At 37.2% G+C, this 17658-nt stretch overlaps 1 protein-coding gene across 2 annotated transcripts in view; it reads right to left on the bottom strand.

Annotated features, from left to right (window-relative positions):
* The window catches only part of LOC122987416 (tetraspanin-18-like), a 40480-nt gene extending 32436 nt beyond the window's left edge, over nt 1-8044 (bottom strand). For both annotated transcript variants that reach the window (XM_044359304.1, XM_044359312.1), the window contains exon 1: nt 7858-8044. The gene's annotated coding sequence lies outside the window, so the exon portion shown is untranslated. The remainder of the gene's footprint in view (nt 1-7857) is intronic.
* Between the last annotated feature and the right edge of the window lie 9614 nt (nt 8045-17658).

Genomic DNA, 17658 nt, shown 5'->3' with positions numbered 1-17658 from the left:
CGCCACTGAGCAACTTTCATACGAATGAACAGGGCCACGCCTCCGACGCTGTATCCAGTTCTCTTTATACATCCATGGATACATGCCAGCTGGCTTAGCCAAGTTAGCCTGGTTACCTTGGTTACCATGCTCATGTAGTGTCGCTGCCATGGGACCTGAGCTGGACGATCCTCCCATGACACTGACTGAGTGCACTATTATTAAAATATGCACCATATTTCTGTATTTAAACATTATTGTGTCTCCTCTGTCCCTTTCAACTCTCTGTGGCTGTCAACTTTTCACTCAGCCTTTGAGTGAAGCTGTTCTGTATGTTGTTTTTACTTTCCACTGCAGCACGACTAAACTGTTTCCTTTCCAATGAGACATTATCAGATGTTTATGTTTTTCAAAATGAAAGACCAAAATGTTATATTCTACCTTTTTCTTTGTTTTCTCCGCTGTACTAAAATCATACCGAACTTAGAATTTTATGTCCCGTTACACCTCTGGACGACAATGACAGTAAGAACACGAGAGCTATAAAATTATTGTCATTACACAAAGGCTAACCAACAAAATGGACCCAGAGAAACAAGCTCCAGCACACTGTCAGCCAGTTTCAAACTACAAGCTGTTATCTGATTGCTTTAAAAGCTAAAGAACAGCTTCACCCCTAATGGAAGTGTGATGAAAAGAGAATTATTCCCAATTGCTGCCAACACTTCAGCCCTCAGTGCCACTTGAGAGTGCTGAGCTGTCAGCCAGTGGAGGACTAACCAAACCTTAAAAGATTAAAGTAAAAATGTTGAGCACGGAGGTAGACACGTAATCCTCCAGAGACCCAATTACACTCGAACCCCAAGAGGTGGAAGCAGAGGCGGAGAGTGTGGCGTTCACTCTCCTCAGACAGCTGAGAGTCCTGCACAGCGGCAGAGGACGGTTTGTGCTGCTTCTCGTCATCCTGACAGTCACTAGTGTTTACTGCTGTTTATTAAGTGAATCCGATACACTGGGTGTGACTAAAAACTGCATTTCAGATACTAACATTGTAACCCTCCATGCAGATTATATAACTAACTGAACCGCTGAGCAGCTCTTGTCTGACCGGGACCACACAGGGAGCAGATTCCACTCGCTGTAATTGCCTTGGTGTTTAAAAGAAACGTCACCGTCATTACAGCCAGGACCATCTGGTTCAGGTTTGTGAGAATAAACTTGATGTTCATGTGGAGAAAAATACTGTCTGCTGGTTTCTCTCAGCGGCCGTGTACAGACTCTGGTCGGATTTATTGGCTCTCATGTGCTCAGTGTGTGCACGAGTGGCTTGGTGCCAAATTATCTCGTAATTTAGCCACTGTGTTACAGCTGCACTACTTCTGACCACAGTGACTAAATTACCAAATCCAATTTGGTTGGAATGCACTAAAGGTTAGCACACTCTATGTATCATGTACGCAAAGTTTCACGTACTACTAGATGGCATCAAGACTGCAAATTCTTTAGTTTAATTAGTCTTATATCTGCCTATAACTATATATCTATAACTTTTGATTTCCAGCGGAACCTTAATAAACATGTAAAGTGTTCAAGTGTTACTTTAATTATGAAATATTGTAAAATCCTTAGCTCTACAAACCTATGCTTTTGTCTATGTTCAAGTCTTTACTATTCGATAATCGATTTATCATCTTTGTTTCAAGCAAAAATTGTTAAATTTCACTTCTAAAATGTGAATATTTGCTCATTCAGTAGTAAACTGGATCTTTTGGCATTTTGCACTGACATGTCAATATTTCAACTTGTACTCTGGTAAATTGTAAAGGGCATTTTTCTGTATTACATACATTTATTAAAAGGTCAACAAAAGCCTTAAAGGGCGCCTCCATTTCTATATTTTTCTTATGGTCAACAAATCTCCTTTGCAGAGCCAAACCAACGATGAATTGATCTACTAACAAGTATTGTGTGCGTATTCAAAGCCTGATATATTTTATTCCTCTGTGCCGTAGACCTTCCAGACCAAAACATGTCAGTGAGCCACACCGCTGCACTGAGTGACGTGTTCCTTCATTATAAAGAGTTTAGTCACATTGGTTTGTTTAGAAACAGCTCCAAAGACTCATAACAGTGATCGTATTTTTACCTTGTACTTCACCACTGAGCATGTGTGCTAACACAGTTCCATTTACAGAGCTTTGCTAGCTTGTGTTGGGCATTTATTTCTTCTATTTTCTTCAAATTTATTGTGAAGTGCTTTGAAACCCAGATTGTTAAAAGTGCTTTATCATAAATATCTTTACATAACAGTAAATGTTTTATGTGGTTGAACAATACAGAAAATCAAAATGCTTTTTGAGCGAGACCACCAAGAAAGAGAAAAGCTGATAAAGCCCTCATGCATGACAGAGCAGAGGTGAGCGTAGTTCAGGGGAGGGGTCGCTCTGTGGAGGGCGGGACTCACCATCTGCTTTTTAATTCAGTTTGGCTGAATTTAATCTCGTTAGAACTAGAAACCTTTGACAGAGCACCGGGTCATTAACATGATGTGTCTGCAGTGTGTTTGAAGGGAGCTGGTTGTGTTAAACGCTGGTGATTAAATCAACGGAATCAAGGAAACAGCAGTTCCTCCTTCTTCCTTTGTGCCAGATTGAGTCATTACCACTCAGTCACACACATTCCTCATTAGCAGACAGAAATCCTTCATGCACTGTTTCATCTCTTTTTCTTACTTTTTACCTTGTTTTTTACAATACTGGGCACCTCTTCAAACCTTTAAAAATCCTTTAATGAGATAAATCTGCGAAGGAAAAATCACTCTTTGGTTGAACTGATCACACCTATGTTCACACTGAGGCCGTATTAGGGCTGTGATGAGGGCTCACGAGTTGCTTCATTTTAAGAGGCTGGAAGCTCTAGTTTAGCTTTTTCTGAACGAAGCTAAGCAGGGATGCAACTAATGCTTTTTTGTTTACCTTTACTTGTAAAATTCCCATCACAATTGCCCAAAGCCCAACATGGTGTCGTCCAATTGCGAGTTTTGTCAAAGCAACAGACACAACGATATTCAATTAATCATTTATATAATGTCTATAAAATGTCAGAAAACAAAAATGGCCGTCTAAGGGATTTCCTGTAGCCCAAGATGACATCTTTTTAATGCTAGTTTTGTCCAACAAACAGCCAAAAATATGAAATTTACAAAGATATAAAACAGAGAGATGAAGCTAATCCACAAATCTGAGAGGCTGAAACTGTTTTGCTTCACATCATATCAAAACTAATTTTCTAATTGACTGGAGCTAATTGATTAGTCTGTCAAAAAATTAGTCTGCAAAAACAAGTAAAAATTTTTATGGTTCCAGTTTTTTCTAGTTTGAGAATTTGCTGCTTCTCTCTGCTTTACATCTGACAAAAAATTTAGGCTAGAAGATGCCACCACTGGTTCTGGGTACTTATGTCTGGCATTTCCCACTATTTTCTGACATTAAATAGACTAAACAACTAATAGATAAATTGAGAAAATTAATCTGATTATTTTCTTGATTAATCCATCAGTTGTTTGGTCTGTAAAATGTCAGAAAATTGTGAAAAACTCAAAAGTCTTCTTTTGTCCTGATCAACAGTCTACAACCCGAGATAAGATAATTACTTTACTATCACAGAAGATTAAAGAAATCTGAAAATATTGAGAAGCTGGAACCAGAGAATTTTACTATTTTTCTTTAAAAAAATCAAAATATCAAAATAGTTGGTGATTAATTTAATAGTTGGCATCTAATTGAGTGATTAATCGTTGCAGCTCTCCAATCAACTAATCAATTAATTTCAGCTCTAAATCCAAACAAAGTACTTAAATTCTTTCTGCTTAATCACCAAACTTTACTAAAGAAAGGAATAACTGTCAACACTACAATCCAAATTACTGGCTGATAGGAATATTTTTTTAAACTGAAGCTTCTGTGACAGCCTGATCTTTTGTATTTTCTCCAGATGACACCAGATGTCTCAAGTCTACAGTAGGTCTCTATTTGTCACAGCTCAGCTTCAGTCCAATCAGCAGCGTTCCTCCTTCAGTTTACCCTTGAGACGCTCTGTTGGCAGGATGGGAAGTAAAGTAACTGCCAGTCATTGAGGATCACGCCCCCTGCGGCTCGTTACTCCTTTTGTCAGACCACAGCGACCACGCTGTGATCCACAAATAGAGTAAGTCCCTCAGTGCTGCACACGAGGGGAAGGGACAGATGGACCTGTGGTTCCCCTCGCCACAATGACTGTCAACGTCCCCCCAGAGACATGACCTGAACTTTCAGCATGTTGAGTTGGTGAGACCGGCAGCAGAGCGCAGTCAAGAAAAAGCAAAAATCAAAACAAAACCTTGTTCTAATAGTTAAAGAAGACATGAAACCTCTGAGGAAATGGCAGCATTTTCACCTCTCAAACTCCTTTGTTGCAAACGGAAAAGTATGAATAGAATTTCTGAAACCAAAAGTCAATTAGTCGATTGACAGAAATTTTTGATTGTCAATTAATTGTTTGAGTGATTTATTAAGCAAGAAGAATCTACAGCCACACTAGTTGCTCTGTGTACTTACACACAGCAGTACTTTGAGCTAAATGCTAACATGTTGATCCTTAGCAGGTAAAATGTTTACCATATTCACCATCTTAGTTTAGCATGTTAGCTTGCTAATGTTTGCTAATTAGCACTAAACACAAAGTACAGCTGAGGCTGATGGAAATGTTAGTAGTTTGGCAGGTATTAGGTCATAAACCAACGTTTTGAACACATTGAAATTTTGACCTGATGATGGATCACCAAAGACATTACGATTCATCCTGAGGGGATCCATCCAATAGTTGTTGAGACAAACGCAAACAAACACCAAAACAAACAAAATCCTGCTGGTGGTGCTAGAGGGAAACAATCACCAAAGTTGGGAAGATTCATCTGTTAATGTCTGTCCAAAACGTCATGATGGTCCATCTAATAGTAGTCCAAACAATTCTGTCTGTCAAGACTGACTGACTGATAATGCCATCCCTAGAGCCACGCTGCTAGCTTTGCTAAAAATGCCAACAGCAACTGTCCAATGGGAAGGTTGGCTGCTTTTTGCTGTACTATATCGTTTTAAATGTACAATATTTTAGTTTTTAACTGTTAGTTAGATAAAACTAGCAATTTGTCAATGTCACCTTGAGCTCTCTGGACATTTGCCATTACTCTCTGACATTTTATAGGCTAAATGCTTAATCAGTTGATCAAAAAATCAACAGATGAAAAATGATCATCAGCTGCAGCCTGAAGAAAAGACCAGACAACAACAGACCCAAAAACACACTGATGCATTGCCAAGAGGGTCGATTTAAAGTGGATTTGCTCGCTCACTAACTCGTTAATTAACATTTGCCTCATAAATGTGAACATGCAACACCACAGTAGATATGTAATGCATCTTCTTTTGGTTTGCTTTGGAACAATAAATATGATCATATTCTGAACTTTTTTTCATGCAGATGGTGCACATGAATGTGCCAAACTGATTTATACAAAATGCAAAAAAAAACAACTTCACACTGAAAAAACAAAGTGTGTCTCTACAGACAGTCTGGCAGCTGAAGCAGCAGGGTCGCAGTGTGTTGTAGAGATTCACTTGGTGTAAAAGTGACACCAACCACCAGCCAAATGCTTGTTTGGCTCCTCAACAGGCCACGATGGCAGGTAATCAAGTCTCATTTGAAGATTTAATTTCACTTTAAAAATATGAAATATAGCCGGCTGGTGAACTGTCAACAGAAGAGGCAGTGTCCTGTTTTACACACATGTAGGGCTGCAACTAATGATTATTGTCATTATCGATTAATCTGTGTATTATTTAATTAATTGATTGGGTGTTTGGTCCATAAAATAACAGAACATAATAACTGTTTCCTGCAACCCAAAATGATGTCCTAAAATTTTGTTTTGTTTTGTCCAGACCAACAGTCCACAACCAAAAGATATTCAGATTACTGTTATAAAGGACTAAAGAAACCAGAAAATATTCACATTTGTGAAGCTGCAAACAGAGAATTTGGGAAATTTCTTCTTAAAAAATGACTAAAAACAATGAATGGATTAATCACTGCAGCTTGACACACCTGCAAAAAGAACATATTCTAAGTCAGAGGAACTGCTCTGAAATGGTTCTAAAAACCTTTTTTTCTCGACTTTCTACACAATGTAAAGCACTTGTTTTAATTCAGGTAATGAGGTTGTCCATTCAGAGGAGACCTCCAGTACTCTTACTGTATCCCCTGTTCACCTGTCAGTCATCATCCACGTCCTCATCACATATCGTTGTTCAGACACTGATCACTCTGAACAAGGATTAGCTGCCAACTATTAAATTAGTCACCAACTATTTTGATAATCCATGTATCATTTTGAGTCATTTAAAAATAAATAAATAAATAAAAAAAATCCAAATACTCTGATTCCAGCTTCTCTTCTTCTTCTTTAGTCCTCTGTGATGTTTAACTGAATATCTTTGGGTTGTCGACTTTTGGTCGGGACAAAATGAAACATTTGAGGACGTCACCTTGGGCTGTAGGAAAACATGACCAACATTTTATGGACCCAACAACTAATCTGTTAATCGGAAAATAAACCCACAGATTAATCGATAATGAAAATAATGAAAATAATCGTTAGTTGCAGCCCTTAATTCAATCTTAATTAGTCCTTAAGCTAAAAATGCACACCTAAATATGGTTGCAGTATCACTTTAATGTCCCCTTTGGGCATTTTTTTCTTGGGCTCAGCATCGCTGCATCACACAGAGCATTTATCTCCAGACCAAACATCATCCTAACAATCATTCATACATAAAAATAAACACATAACCACACACCCAATAAGACCAATGAGAGCCATAAAATCAGCACAACCAATAAAATCAGTAAATTAATATTTCACTAGTTTTGCACAGAATTTAACTGCATCTTATAAAATATTTATGGAAGTCAGAACAAATGTGCTTTAATAATGGTTCTAATAAAGGTTTTAACCGTAACATACTGTTCATATTCTGAACCCTCTCGGTATCCTCTCATAATTAGTCTCTATACCAAACTTCTGAGCCACAAATGTATTTTTCATTCATGAGCACCTCATCAGTCATTAATGAATAGGTGATTAATACGTAATTAAGCTTTCAGAGAGGAAGTGTATTCTTTAGATTTTATGCTTTTATTTTGTTTATGGAGAAAAAAAACATTCACAATCACACTATATTATAGCCCTGTGTTACCTAAAAGTAGGAGAACATAACAACCATCATGATTTCAATGAATGTTAGTGAACGTGAAGAATACAACATTTCTGAATGGTGGTTTTAGAGTTGTTGTTTTTTTAATAAATACGGGTCAAATTGACAAAGTGACAAGACTGTGTATCAGCTGCACACAAATAAAATGTTGAAATATTTCTATTTTTTTATATTCTGGGTCACTTTAGGAAAGGTCTTGACATTTCAGGCTGACAGAAAGGTGTGAAAGATGTTTTTATTTCTCTCTAATGTTAAAAAAAAAAAAGGTCAAATCAGACCTTAAAACAATATCTCTTGTTTTCTATCAATATTTGAAACCAAAACCGTTAAATTGTTCAATTCTAACGGTCGCAAATTAACACTGAATCGCTGAAGTTAATAGAAAATATGAGCAAATTAGTTGTTTTAACACTAAAATATTAAAAACATTAATGTTAGTCGGAACTTGATTTGATAAGAGCAGATAATTAAGGTAACGTTAAGTGTTTGATAACATAGCTACTGTAAATTAGCTGTTATTAGTGTATCAGCACTGTAACGTCAATATAAACCTCCGTCGGTAACTTACCGCTAACAGATGAGCTTCTTCCTCCAAAGTTGTCTGTTGTGGGAGTGAAGTCGAGTGTCTCCTAACAAACTAATACATCCAGTAAACTCTTACAATCAGCACTGACGCTGCCGGTAGCTCAGAGCAGACACAGACAGCAGCAGACTGATGTGGGCTGTTGCTGCTGTTAGCTGCTATTTATACCACAGTCAAGCTAACCGTTAGAGACATAGAGCTTCCGCATCTGATTTTCAGAATAAAGCAATAGACAATACTAGGAAAATAAAACCACATGGAAAATGTTTTTGTAACTCTTACTTCACAAACATTAACTTGTACTTTTAGATTCTTCATCACAAACAAAATTAGAGAAACACATTTGAAAATATTACATAACATGTAACCGACAAACATGTATATTTCAAGACTTTTACATGTTTGATAACAAATGTACTGACCAAGAAAGTATAATAGAACCAATCGCAATGTTTGTTTAAAAATAACTTCAGGGCAGAAAATCTCTGCCTCACATGGCCAATTTTTTTTTTTTTCCCAGGATGGCATGACCCGCCCTACTGTGCCTCTGATTGGCTTACCCTGATATTCTTACCCTAACCCTAACCAATCTTATTCCTCCTGCCTAAACCTAACCAACCCAACCAATGAAGACAACAAGCACTAGCCAATCAAAAAAAATGGCATCACGTACATACAATTTAATGGCGCAGAGCAAAAACAAATGTCAGTTTAAGCTAGTAAAGAAATAAACAAAGAAGCACATGTACATAAGTATAAGCAGTAAGTAGTAAAAGTAATTAAAAGTAAGAATAAATGAGTAAAGCAGTGGTAAGGCAGCTTCCCACTATGACAAAGGCAGCCACCAGTTAATCTGACCGTCAGTGAAATGTTACTGTTCAGTAGATTTGGTTTACAAAGACGCTAGCAAAGCAACACAGTACATAAAATAAGCACAGTAGAAACATCAGATAGGTCGGACCACTGTATTATATTACATATATGGCTGAAAATGTCAACAGAAATGAAATAGTTTGCCGATCACATATCTCCACAATTCATATGTATATATTCAGTACACGAAGTCCGGTGACCTGTCGTTATTCCCAACAAAGCTCCTTCCAACTTCAACCTAAGCTAATGAACTAGAATAACTGAAAACACCTGTGTGGATGTACAATGTCTCTAAGGAAGCTGTTATGGATGTTTAATGTGAAATATCTACTCTGCATTTTAGCTTCTTGCCATCGTAATTCATAAATCAATCCCAATTTAAGTAACACATCAGAAATATTAAAGGTACAAAGTAACCTCCGAAGAATCCATGCAGTTTGCCCTTCTCATCTCTTGATTTTGAATTTGCACTCTACTCAGAAAACTATGCTAATCTGCAGCCGCCAGATGTGAGAAGCCATCACTCACATAGTGCATGAAACAACTAAAGAATATAAAATGAGAGCAGAGATAAAAAGGATGACATCCAGTTGTGCAAGCTGTGTTTTCACTGATGCTGGTTTCACTTTAATGGACTGGTGCAGGTGTAGTTGATGGGCCAGTGCAGCTACGATGCCTCTGGGCAAGGTGACCTACTCCTGCTTGATCATTAAATGCTGTCATGAAGTCGCTCCACACAGTTTAGTTTGGATCCATTTTTGGTGTGAATGCTGACAAGCATTCACACTTTTGTTCTTCAAATCTTTATTTATTCTTCCATACGTTTTTCGATTGCTAACTACTTCAGCATACTTTCGGTGACAGAAACCCTTCAAATATCAAAATGTTCAGCTCTTTGAGGACAGTTATGCTATAACTTTTCTTCTTTCTAGCACATTCCTGTGATTTTATATATATTTTTAAAATATTAAAGTTTATTCTGGAAAGTCTATGGGAGGAATGTTTGAAAGTTCATATTTCAAAAACTAAAAGTGCTCTAAAAATGCACTAAAAGTGTATTCATACTTCATGGAAGGGTGTCCCACATGGAAATGCTTAACATATTAAAACATGGTACCAGTTATTATGTGTTTTGCTAATAACCGATGAACCGTGGCCTATCAAAACAATATTTGCAGTGTGTTCGATGGATATAGGCCATGCCCATTTGCACCCGGAAAAATTTTCCACCATTTTGGGTTTTGCGGTAAAAACATTTTTGGCTTCTGTTGGCACATGTTTGATCTAATCTTCACCAAAATTAATATATACCATATTTAAATAACCCTGAACAAAACTTATGTGTTAGTTTGTTAGTATCACTTACCGTTTGTCTCTGATTGGTTACCAAACTTTTGAAGGCGTTGCCTGATGCAGTTAACGGGCCATAACTCTTCACTACTCAATTCGATTGAAACCAAATTTGGGAATATTGTACACACGCCACATTGCACAAGTGTGTAACATTTGATACAATTCTACCCACAGGGGGCGCTACTGTAATATCATAACATATTTCTACAATTATGTTGTCTTTAATAAAACAAAACATTGTTCACAAGTTCTCCATGAGAATGTGCACGACATAATGAATCATGGCACCAATAACCCCATCTTGTGGCCATTAGTGAAATACCACCATACTACTTATTAACTGCCATATCTCTTAAATGTACAAATGTACTGAACAAGTCTGTAGAATTTTCAGCAATGCTTTGCAATTTATTTCAGCTGTCAGCATTCACATGCATTTTCTAGTTGCTTTTAATGTAGCAGTCTAATCCACAATCATTTTATTAGACAATAACAAAACATAAATTCAATAAATGGACACATAATCCAAGTTACAACATAAAAATAGACCAATTAGGTAAATACAATCACAGCAAATTATTTTTACAAAATGATCAAATTCATTACACTGAATACAATCAGTACTATCAAATGAATCACAATGAACAACTGTCAACAAAGTACAGAGGTACATAGTACATAGACAAGGTTATAAAAGAAACTAGTGCAGTCCTGATAGTCCCAGATAGTCCTGCTTTAAAAGAGGACAACACAGTGCCTACTTTACCCAAAATACACCTCGAAAGCCAACAGTTAAGTTGGAGATTCAGGTATGTTATGCTAGTAGTGAGTAATGTAGCTTGGAGCTGCTAGCCTCCAGCAGAGATGAGGTCTGGTAACCTCACTTCTTTCTAACTCCACACCCCCAGATTTGTTTTTCAAACTTGTGGTCTTCAGCCACAACTGATGCTGACTCAAGTGACATCACTTGAGGCAATTTATCAGATTTCACACAGCTCCCTCTGGAGACATAAAAGGCTTTTTACTACTTTTTACACATATGCAGTTGTACTCCCCAACACCTGGAAACACACAATGATGTGGAAAAGCAGTGGAGTTTCCCTTTAAGGAAAAGTTTGACATTTCAGGAAGTACGCTTATTTGTTCGCTTGCAGGGCGTTAGATGAGAAGATCGATACCAGAAGTTGATGTGAAAGGCATTCTTCTCCATCTAATTTTAGCATAAAAACCGGAAGCGGGAAGTTACTGCACTCAGCTGTTTGCCAAGAAATATGTTGTTTCTGTGACATCTCAGACTGATTTGTCATTTTGTTCAGCCTTACATTGTGTTCATGTTAGTTGATTTATTGTTGGGAGAAAGGTCTTTTTTTTTTGTTTTGCCAACCAATATGGTGACATATACATCCCACTGTTGTAATTTCCATTCAACATAGAAGCTGTTCAAAGCAGTTAATGCTTTTAACATTGATTGAAGAAATATTTCAATTAATTATGTCAATTAAAGATTGTTTTTTCTGTTGGTTGACTTACAACTTATAAAGCTGAGTCAATCTCGTAGATGCTTGTCCAATTTTTCTGTCGCTATTTCCCATGATTGTAGTTATGTAGCTAATTAGCTAGCGATGTAGGAAGATGATTCTTAATCTCGTCCACAAAGCTCTGATTGAGTGACTATTTGCAGGCATATTTTTGGAGAGGACCAGGCTTGCTGTTTCCTCTTGCTTCCAATTTTGATCAGTCTAACCAATGTCAAAGTTTTAGACTGTGGCACCACAATCAACTTTCAGTTCTTTCATTAAGCTTGCAGTTAATCAAGTTTACTGTAAGGTTTAACAGTTAAAATTCTTACCTTGCCTGGAATGCCTCATTTTTAGAAATGGATGGCAGTAGTTAAACCAGAACAGTCTGTCAATTTCTCAATACTTTCTAACTTCCCTACCCTGTCTGTGGCTCTCAGCAGCAACCCATTTGTTCCCACTGAAGATGTAAATCTTTAAAAATGATGGGGCACTGTAGTCTTTAGCAAATGTGACTCTAGCACAAGGAAATAGTGCATTTGCTGGGGACTATTTGCAGTGGCGGATGAATCTACATTTGGTGCTCTTGTGAATATTTCTGGCAGCAGGATGGTGTGTGTGGGATTGAGTCAAAATAAACTCCAGTGTGTGTTCATGGTGATGACGGAACATGTCACCCAGTGCAGCGGTGTGGCTCATTGACATGTTTTTAATAGTTTTTGGACAACAACGGAAGTTTACAGCACAGAGGAATAAAATATATCAGGCTTTGATACACACACAATACTTGTAAATAGATCAATTATTTGTTGGTTTGGGTAATTTCATGGGATTTGTTTACAATAAGAGAAATAAAGAATCCTTCAATGTAGTTTGGTTTGCTGCATTTTGGAAGTCATGAAATTCTTATCTTTAATTACAATCAAGGGGTCAGTCAGGTAGATTTTTCCACCCATCCCCTCTCACACACACAAATACACATAAAAATCTGTAATAAAGTGTTTTGGAGCAACAACTAACATCCATGCCTCCTAGTTCAAAAATTATTTCAAATCCTAATTCAAAAATACATCATATTCCCACAACCCCTTGCTTGGTATTTCAGTTTGAAGGGGTTTAGGAGTACAGCCCACACAGCTCAGTGAAATGGTAGAGAAGCATTGCCATCCTAACTGAACTGTGAACAGTACACCTCTGTTCCCTGCACTGACAGAGGAGAACCATCTGGCAGAATATGTCGAGGACACCAGGGAGCTCGAGTCTGTTCAGCACAATCTGGAACAGCGATGAAGACGAGTTAAACCTCCACTCACCACCTTCTCCATGGGTGGTTCGACTGACATCAGCATTTTTGTTCCTGAGGAGCCTTCACCTTCTCTCTTCTCCTTGTCTATAAAAACAGTTTTTATTTTCTGCACTCAAAGAAGAAGGGAACCTGCAGCGGTTTAGAGGCTGTGGCTGGGAGGGTGATTTTTAAATAATGCAGCAGACTTCCTGGTCTCACAGCGGGTGAGAAAGCCAGTCGCAGCGGGGAAACCATAACACATCACTAGGATTTATCTCGGCTTATAACGATTGTCCTTCCTCTGTAGTACAAAGGCTGTAGCAGCTTCTTTATGGAAACTTCAGATTTGTTGTGTACAGTTTGCAAAATATTTGATTCTCCCCTGAAAAACATGTATTTAAATTAGTTTAAGACCCCCTCCAGACATGTTTTCAGAAATATAAAAATACTCTTGGTACTACCTGAATAATAATTTGTGCCTGATGTGATTTCTCCATTAAAAAAGTTACCAAACCAATTTGCAAACTCTGCACATACATCATTATGCACAGTGAAGCTTAAACATCCAACTGAAGGAACAAGAAGAAAAACACATTTTTGAATAGAGGTAGACTTTAAATATTTTTTCAACCCTGTATCTAAAATCTGTTGAAAATATGAGGATGGCTGTTTCCAAAAACAAATTTAGTTTCCATGATTACGTTTGGTTCAGATTAAAAAAAAACTAAGAAAGCAATAAAGCTAGGAAAGAACAGCTATTTATAAAAGTTGACTGGTGATTGTAGAGCACTGATTCCCAAACGCGGTACTTGTATAGATTGTGGAGTTCAATCAAGCTTATTTAAAAAAAAAAAAAAAACAGAAATAAAATGATTTGATAAAAAAAATTATATTCATATATTTGTTTTTAGGGGAAAAGTCTCTAAATGCTACAATGCCCATGAGCCTCAGCCCATGTTGCTATGGAGAAGAAGCCATAGCAACATGGCTTCTTTAAACACTTTTTCATTTGCAATGGCAAGCAAACCATATTTGCTGAATTCATTTAAACATTGATCCAGAGTCTGAAAATGAGCTGACTTAAACTTCTAAATGTTTTATCAGGTTTCTACAGTGAAATCATTGCATGCTGCAGAACTTTTGAGATTGATGACTGTTTCTTTTTGAAACATGACTTGATAATCAGACTGTACTGCCATTTTATTCAACCTAACATTGTGTTCATTTTAGGTTCATTTATACATCCCACTGTTGTAATTTCCATTCAACACAGGTGCCGTTCGAAGCAGTTAACACTTTTAACGTTGATTGAAGAAATATTTCAATTAATTATGTCAATGTTGGTTTTATTTGTTGGTTGACTAAAACAACCAACAGAAAATATCATTTTAGGTTCATTTTAGCCTATTTCTTGCCGGGATGAAAGTTCTCTCTTTTCCCCTAACTAAGACGTACTGTATGTGTCCCACCATCGGAATTTTTAATCAACACAGAAGCTGCAGTGGCAGTTGTTCAGAGCAGTTAATGTTTTTCGATAAACTTTAGTGTCCCGCTCAGGGAAATTTATCTTGGACTCTGACACAATATAACCTCAGCCATACCAACACCAACAATTACATAACATGACAATATTGCACATAACATCAATTTCACATCAATTGAAGAAATATTTCAATTAAAGAAAGTTATTTCTGTAAGTTGACTTCTGACAGCTGAGTCAATCCTATACACACTTGTTGCAATTTTTCATGGATGTAGCTTTGTAGCTAATTAATTAGCTGTGTAGGAAGATGGCGTTCCCATTCTTAATCCCACCTACAAAGCTCTGAATGGTGGATTGTTTTTCCATCTAGCAGAAACAGCCATGAATGAGCAAATCTGAGATGTTGGCGGATATTCTGAGGTCTGAAACCAGGCTACTTGAAATGCAGGAGTGGTAGTTAACTTCTCTCCTAAAACTTTAATATTAGTTATTCACTTTTGACCTTCCATCAAAGAACCAAAGAGTTTTTTGGTGTAATTATTTTGCTTATTGTAATTATTTGGTTCAACTTATGTCTTTATATCTTGAACAACGCAACATACTGTTGAGTAAGGTTCTGTTCTAAAACTGGATTTTCAGTTATTTCCGTTACTACAAAAGTCATTGTGATCTTAAAGGAGGTTTTCCTACTTCAGGAACAGAACCTGCAGTTCCAGTTTCACATTGGAGCACCTCATCATTCGAACAAATATGTTAGTATTCAACAAGCGTACTCAAAACCTCACACAAGCACTAAATGTTAATTGTGGGCCAATGGCTGACTCATGGGACCTGTAATTGTTGAATTCTAACAAAACAAGCATTGAAAGTTCATTTGTTGACCTCAGATAATTTTTGTTTCATTTTATCTTTTAATTATGAGGTGCTAAATTATATTGTTGATACTAATTTTTTGTCCTAATTTATTTCATTTATGATTTATTGTCATATTTCACCTTCTCTGAAACAGTGTGGATAGAAGTGAAAAAACAAATGTGTGTTTTAGTCTCTGCAAAAACATATGGTTGATACAAAGAGACATATGGTGTGGACAAACAATGCAGCTTTTTTTGTTTGTCAGACTAAACAGATAAGATAAAACATTTCCTTTCCTCAGACGTCAAACAAAAAAGACCCTGCATACAAATTACTTTTTTTCTTCTCATTTCACCACCCGAAACATCACCTGTCATCCAGCATGACAGCTTGTCTATCTCTAATCACCACCAGTGAAATTGAGATTCTTGCTGTGTCTTGTCCTCTGAAGAAAGACATTTTGGAGATACAAAAAACCCTCCTCGTCTTCTTGGTTGGAGAGACACGGAGCAGTGAGTTGTGAGTTAAGTCAGTGCATGCTCTGTCTTTGTCCATTACCTCAGCGTGTTCCACTGTCACATGTGATGGGCACAGCAATCCCCGCTGCAGGTGCCTGATGTATAAACCCTGACAGGCCTGTGGAGGAGCTGCAAGCATGAAGGACTTCGGAAAAAGAAAGGTCGCCCACTGGGACTTGGCACGAGCAGGGGGTAGATTTGCGTCTATGTGAACTGTTGTGATTGAAACAGTGCTGGAAACATTACATTCAATTTGATGTTGTGGGAAAAAAGTGTTTACAGTCTGTATAAAGCAATAATAAATATGTGTTCTGAGTTTCTCGCAGCCACAGAAAAATGTTTACTTTTAAAAAATTGCAGAGTTTATAAAATTAGGTTTCAAAATTGTGGAAAAATAAGCAGTATTCTCCGCTCTGAAAACACCGGGGGCGTGTCTGCCCAACTAAACAGCCTCTGAGTTAACAATGCTCATACCAAACTCCTGTATAAAAATACACAATTTTGAATAGGCCTTGTTATGTAAGACAAGCAACCTGGAAGATATTTCAAAAATAACACCTATAAACACTAGGAGCCACTGTTTAATTCGGGACATATTTTGTAGGTAAATGTGGACATGTTTCAGTAAAAATAATCCATCACCAATCATCATTATGTTAAATTGATGTTTTTTCAATGGAGTTTGGTGCACTTAACGTTACTCACTTCTCTGCTGCAACATACTTGGCGGCTTCATTGTGGCCGTCACCATTTGAAAAATTGCCTTTCACGCTGTGCTTTTTTTGTGAAGTGCAGCCCGGCAAATGCTCTCCCTCTGGCCGGGGACTTCCCAGCTGCACAGCCGATGCTGAAGTCAAAGCCGCAGGCAGTGGCAGGTGTTGACCGCTGCCAGTAGTGCATCCATTGACTCTACCCCTCCTCCCAGTCAAACAGCCAGTGCTGATGCCGGAGCTGCTGGCAGCTCCACCCATCAGCCATCCATTGAGCCACCATTTCAGGCCCGCCCAAAAAATCCTGAACACAGAAATGGTGGAAACAGTTTAATGCTCTAAATCCACAAATCAGTTCCACATAGTTCACAGTCTTTTCACATGTTTTCAGCAATTATTTTCTAACATGTATGATGTGTTTGAAAAGAAATCTCTGATTTTTCTGCATTGTGACTTCTTTGACATAAAGACATGTTTTTGTTTTTTGTTTTTTTGGAAATGGAGGTAACTGCTACTCAAAATTCTGCTTTGAGTGAAAAGTTGTCCTGCGTGTTTTTTTTGTCAGAGCCTTCTGCATTGGCAGCCTGACTTGATCAGTTGGTTTAAACGTACACATGCATAACATTTCAGCAGCAGCAGCACCACTGCTGTTTTTATGAGATACAGATACAGTCTAATATTTCAAACACCTTTCTTAATATAGCATGTATTTTATGTATTATATACAAGTTTTGACATAAATGAGTGAGTCTCTGAAAACTCTGTGTTTTGTCATTATGTCAAGAAACTTAGCAAATATTAAAAATTATTAAATTATATTAAAAAATGTTGTCATGATGGCATTATGCTGTCATACAAATGAATGAACAAATTGCATTTTTTTACACATTGTCATGATGAAAGAAAAAATAATTGCTTCTGTGATGAGTGGTAAAATCCTGCCTCTGATACATGTTTTCTGTATTATTTATATATTTCAGTAATTAGGAGATGGTGGACCACTAACCCAGATGTTCCATTAGTTTTTCATTGCATTTATAAGTATGTGGTTTCCTTCTTTAGCATTTCTCACCCACTCATGCAATACAACAGCAAAAGTCCCCAATATGATCAGATACAAATATTCAAATATGTTTAAGATATTTGGAGAAAAACACCATCACACTACAAATACAACTGCATTTATAGCCAT

Source organism: Thunnus albacares, chromosome 1 (genome assembly GCF_914725855.1).
Source record: "Thunnus albacares chromosome 1, fThuAlb1.1, whole genome shotgun sequence".
NCBI classification, from domain to species: domain Eukaryota; kingdom Metazoa; phylum Chordata; class Actinopteri; order Scombriformes; family Scombridae; genus Thunnus; species Thunnus albacares.
This window is presented reverse-complemented; position numbering and strand designations above follow the sequence as displayed.